Source organism: Ailuropoda melanoleuca, chromosome X, assembly GCF_002007445.2.
Source record: "Ailuropoda melanoleuca isolate Jingjing chromosome X, ASM200744v2, whole genome shotgun sequence".
NCBI lineage: Eukaryota > Metazoa > Chordata > Mammalia > Carnivora > Ursidae > Ailuropoda > Ailuropoda melanoleuca.
Genome location: NC_048238.1, coordinates 103006311 through 103012570, shown reverse-complemented (window position 1 = coordinate 103012570; position 6260 = coordinate 103006311). Strand labels below are relative to the sequence as shown.

General features: G+C 37.3%; 1 pseudogene; it reads left to right on the top strand.

Moving 5' to 3' along the window:
- Positions 1–5149: 5149 nt before the first annotated feature.
- On the top strand, positions 5150–5617 carry LOC100477075 (annotated as a pseudogene).
- Positions 5618–6260: the final 643 nt, after the last annotated feature.

Genomic DNA, 6260 nt, shown 5'->3' with positions numbered 1-6260 from the left:
TGTGATTATGTTTTAAAGAGGATACATAGAATTTCTGTTTAAAGTCCATCTTCAAATCAAGCACTGTGCAGATATGTGGTTCAAAATTTTCAGGGACTAGCATTACTGTAATTTAAATTTGTATTTATTTATAATTTTATTCCATTTTGGTATACTGTGGTCTGATATTGTGCTTTTGTATTTATGCATTTTATACTTTAGGGATTTTCCATATGCTGTAATACGTGATCTTTAAAAACAAAGTGTATCCCTGGCCTTTGTTAGTGTTATTTGCTACTGTATATGAAGTTCAGTTGTTCTATATCCTATATGATCAAGAATAGTGTTTCACATTTATACCTGATTTTTAAAAAAATTTACACCAATCTAGATTTTTCTCCTTATTTACCAACTTTGGAGCTCACTATCAGCCCTTTTAAAGTCCTTATTCTCCAGTATTTGAGCTCTTCATTTTGTTTCACCTTTGGGTCAGGGATAGCACATCTTTGAGTTTTTGTTGTCTTTTCTCCAGTGTGTATATGAGGAGCCTGATTTCTGAGCACTTCTATATCTGAACATACTATTCTTGTCCCCTCAGTAATGGATTACAACTGTGTATTTCATTCTTGGATCACGAAGTTTGATTTTCAACCTGTATGGAAACATCCCTAGCTGCTGCTGTCATTTCATATTGTTGAGGCAGATGTGAGGCCAGCCTAATTTATGTCCAACTGTGGGCAAACTTCTTTTTTTTCTTTTTTGCCTCAAGCATTTCAATTTCAACTTCGTGTCAAGATTTGTTTAGGTGTAGACCTTTTTACACTGATTCTGCCTGAAACTTGATTAAATATTTCAATCTCTGTACTCTGTATTTTTTGGTTTTTGGTGCTTATTTTTGTGACTTTAGGAAGTTTTCTACTCAGATTGTGTTTTTTTTCTTTCTTAAAGATTCCGTTTATTTGTTTGAGACACAGAGAGAGAGAGGCCACGAGGAGGGGGGAGGGGCAAAGAAAGAGGGAGAAGCAGTCTCCCCTCCGAGCAGGGAACCCAATGCAGAGCTTGATCCAACTGGAGGTGCCCTTTGGATTGTGTTTATTTTATTTATTGACTGTTTATTAATTCCCATTTCACCTGGTCCTTTTTTGTTTTTAAAGATTTATTTATTTATTAGAGAGAGAGAGAGATGGGGGAAGGGACCCAGGGAGAAGAGAATCTTAAGCAGGCTCCAGTCTGAGCGCTGAGTCCGATGCAGGGCTCAATCTCACAACCCTGAGATCGGGACCTGAGCCAAAACCAAGAGTTGGACGCTTAACCGACTAAGCCACCCAGGCACCCCTCACCTGGTCCTTTTTTAAAAAAACTTAAAGTAGAGAATCTGTGTAATAGATATCTGTCCTCTGATGTATGTATGTATGTATCTTCTCTATCGTTTTTTTGCCTCTGACCTTTTCTTCTGCATTCCGACTTGAGTACCTCAAACCTGTGTTTGACTGCTGTATTTACATGATGGATTCATTCTGTTCTTTATTACCTCAAATATTTTTTCTGTGTAACAAAGTGATGTGGCCCAACATGCTGGTTGTACAAACCCAGTGATTCTGACCAAAGCTCAGTCATTGATGGGGGAAGAAGGGTCTTTCACTAGTAAGCACATTTAAGCAGGCGCTATTTCATGAGGTAAAACTTGGGTAGGTTTTATTGTTTTTAAGTCTCAGTCCATCTGCCTTATACATGGTGAGAAGTCCTATAAGTGTGATCATTCTTTGCCCATTAATCTTATGTTTTAGTGTTGTTTTGAGTTTTTATGCATTTTAAAAGCCTTTTCATATGCATTTGAGTAAGGGGATTTGAGAGGCCGCCTCAAATCTGCTACAAGAGTACCTTTTTTGAATGCAATGTGAACTGTTTATTATTATTATTGTTATTTTTTAAAGATTTATTTATTTATTTATTTATTTATTTATTTATTTATTTGAGAGAGCTCCAGAGAGAGCACCAGTGGAGGGCGGGGCAAAGGGAGAGGGAGAAGCAGGCTTCTCGCTGAGTAGGGAGCCTGATATGGGGCTCAATTCCAGGACCCTGAGCTCTTGACCTGAGCCAAAGGCAGTTGCTTAACTAACTGAGCCACCCAGACGACCCTCTTTATTATTGAAGTACAGTTGACATACACTGCTGTATTTATATTAGTTTCAGGTGCACAATATGGTGATTGGGCAACACTATAAATTTAGCTATGCTTAGCATGATAAGTGCAGTCACTATCTGTTACCATACAATGCCATTAATATTGACTATTCCCCATGTTGCACCTTTCATACCCGTGACTTATGCATGTGGAAATTAGTTCTTTTTAATTGCTTTCACCTATTTCAGCCACACCACCTCCCTTCTTGCCACCACTAGTTTGTTGTCTGAATTTATGTTGTTTGTATTACGTATTATGTTGTCTGTTTCCAGTTTTGTTTCTTGGTTTGCAGGTACCATTATAAACCTGAGGTTCTTCACCTATCTTTGAATCCTTCCTGCTTCATCTAATTCCATTTTTTATTCTTACACTTCATCTTCCACTTCCATGATTTACTGAAATGTGAATTTATCTACTGGGAGCTGTCTAAAATTTCTCCCTCGGTAATTTGCACATTGAAATTTGAATACAAGAGTTCCATCCTTTTTCCTTCAGAATTTTCACAGGCACATACAATGATTATTCATTTTCTCAGTTCCCATATTTTAAGTTTCATGAGGATAAGGACCGTGTCTTTGTTTTTTGTTTTTTTGTTTTTTTAAAAGATTTTATTTATTTATTTGACAGAGATAGAGACAGCCAGTGAGAGAGGGAACACAAGCAGGGGGAGTGGGAGAGGAAGAAGCAGGCTCATAGCAGAGGAGACTGATGTGGGGCTCGATCCCATTACACCGGGATCATGCCCTGAGCCAAAGGCAGATGCTTAACAACTGTGCCAGCCAGGCGCCCCAAGGACCGTGTCTTTGTAACTGAAGAATAATTGACATACAATATGGTATGAGTTTCAGGTATACAACATAGTGATCTGATATTTATATACATTATGAAATGACCACCACCGTAAGTCTAGTTACCACCTTGCCATCATACAAAGTTGTTACACTATTATCGACTCTAGGGACTGTGTTTTTTTCATTGCTGTATCCCCATCCTATAGCACCATCCATGTTATATAGTAACATAGAAGAGCCAGTATAAACTTGCCATCACTTGGGGGTGCTTTGGTGGCTAAATTGGTTAAGCCCCTGACTCTTTGATTTTGGCTCATGTCCTGATCTTGGGGGTTGTGAAATCAAGCTCCTAGTCCATCTCTGCGAGCTCATCTCTGCACTCGGCAGGGAGTCTGCCTGGCCTTCTCCCTCTGCTCCTCCCCCTGCTCGGTCTCTCTCTTTCTCTCAAATAAATAAATAAATAAATAAATAAATAAATAAATAAAATCTTCAAAAAATATTAAATTGCTAGCACTAGCTTTCCTGGCTGCAGTGGTCAGTGACAGTACAGATGTCCAATTTTGTCCAATATATGGGGGATATATAGCAATAGTGAGGAATACACCACAGGTATATTAAGCTAGTGAAATATATTTATAAAAGGGAAATAATTATAATTGCCATCCAGGTAAGTAGTTAATCCCATTATGCCTAATTCTGCAGCATGCTATTCTCAATAGCAGATTTCTGTAGACATGTTTTATAAAGTGAACTAGAATTAACTTTATGAATAATAGGTTCGTGTCTGGAAAATTTCTTTCCCTGACATTCCTACATGTTAATTGTAATACCACCAGTAAAAATAAATAAAACTGATCTAAGTGAAGAACTGTTGGTGTATATGCCTATTTGATCTTTGTTCAGAGGAAGATGCTATTTAACTGATTAGGGAACTAATGAAGCATTCTTCCTGAAAAGAGGTGTTAATTGGTGATAATTCTCAGAAAGTGCTCTAAAATTTAACAGCTTGAAACCCAGCATTACCCTGTGCCTCATCAAATATGTTTCACAAATTCTTATGTTATACCAAAATAAGGGTTACAGGGGCAGAAAAACCAAAGTTGGAATGGCCATGAGTAATAATGATATAAGAAAATATTTTTATAAAACCTGCTCCCTTGAGAGCATTTCAGAAGATTGACATTCCTCTTACCAGATTTTCCACCATCCATTAGAAACAGTTGAAATTCAGAGAGCCTGTGATTTACTTGATATCCTGTATTAGAACTCCACATAGAACTCAAGATTTCCAATTCCCATTCATAGTTCTATCATTAAATTACAAAATTACCTAACAAATGAAAAATAATAGCTACATCACAATGTAATGGTTACATTTTTGCTAATTGGATGAGTAAAATAAATGCACTATAAATATTTACATCTGATTTGAATTTGTCATAGAACCCCCAGCAGCTGTTAATTTGTTAGGATTTAGTTAGACCCTACATCATCCGACCTCATAAGTATTTCCTTTTGTTTTTCAGATACCATCGTAAATTTCGTTCCACCACTAGTGAAGGACATTATTTTGAATATTGATAGTAGAACTTAGGCTGATTCAATTGGTTTTTCTTAAGGTATAACTGGCAAGGAAGCCCTAGGAATCTATCCATATATTACATGATTTAAGTACATTTATAGAAAGGTTCTGGAATTGTAAGATTTTATTGAAATGCAAAGAAAATGGGCCAAATTAGATTTTGATTCACGTCACAACTTCACCATCTAGAATGTGTGGTGTTGGTTAAGTTACTTACTCTTTTTCAGTTAGGTTTTTCATCCGTAGCATGTTAATAGTACCTATTTCATAAAATTGTCATAGAGGATTAGATATTACAATAAAGGAAGAGCACTTAGCACAGTGACTGGTATATAGTCCTCAATAAGTGGTAGCTATTATATGGAAAGGGAGAATTGTTCCCATTTTCTTCTATAACTTGAATAGTATTGGGACCCTGGCTAGTAAAGGAGGCTCAGAAACATTAAGGTTCTTGTAAAGATGAAAGTTTTTAAGCATTTTCCTATTCATAATGAATCTACATATTGAATTTTATCCACATTGGGGAAACAATAGAGTCTTTGTTCTAAAACAATGGAGTCTTTGTTCTATTGTCAAATCATATGGTAGGAGTTTAAGTGGTCTTTCGTAAAGATGGCACCAAAGGTGAACAAGGACGCTCCTGGCCCTCTGAGAGCCGAAGCGAAGGCTTTGAAGGCCAAGAAAGTGGTGCTGAAAGGCATCCACAGTCACACACACAAGAGAAGATGCACATATCACCTACATTCTGACACTTTGTTTCAGAAGGCAGCCCTAATATACTTGAAAGAGCACCCCCAGGAGGAACAAGCTTGACCACTATGCCATCAAGTCCCCCCCTCCCGCACCACCCACACTCCTCATTCAACCATGAAGAAAACATAAGACATCACCACACTTGTGTTCGTTGTGGATATCAAGGCCAACAAGCACCAGATTAAACAGTCTTTGAAGAAGCTCTGTGGCATTGCTTTGGCCAAGGCCAACACCCTGATCAGGCCCGATGGAGGGAAGATGGTATATGTTCGACTGACTCCTGACTATGGTGCTCTGCATGTTGCCGACAGAATTGGGATCATCTAAACTGAGTCCAGCTGGCTAAATCTAAATCTGTTTTCACCATCAAAATAAAAAACGGTTTGTTGGGACAGGAATAATTTTATTCAAGTAACTTCAAAAACTCCATTAATCTGTGAGACTCGATTAAAGAGAAGCTTTGAATCATGGGAGCCAGAAACCCTATGTTGTTTATGGAATACTCTTTCAAATATCCTTGTGCATTTCCTTTTAAAATTTGTACGACTTTTCCAGAATGTAGAGTATAGTGTTGATACTCCAAAATCCTGACTTTGACATATCATGGCAAACATCAAAGCAGAAAAAACATACTTCAATGTTTTTATTGTGACAAGTTTTTGAAGTTCTTTGCAAGCGTAACCCAGGACCTCATGGTTCAAAATGAAATTTTTAAAACTTTCTGAACAAACTAATTTTATTTGGGCCATTTAAAAAAATTGCCTAGACTCATACACTTTTTTTCACTTCCACTAGTTCCATCTTAATAATCTAAGCCATCATCCTCCCTCATTTGGATCATTGTAATAAGCTCCGAACTCATCTTCCTGCTTTGGCCTTACCAACCTATAGTCAAATGTCCATCAAACTGTCAGAGGAATCCTTATGAAACAAATGGAAGCATATAAATTCCATCCAAATATCTTCAATA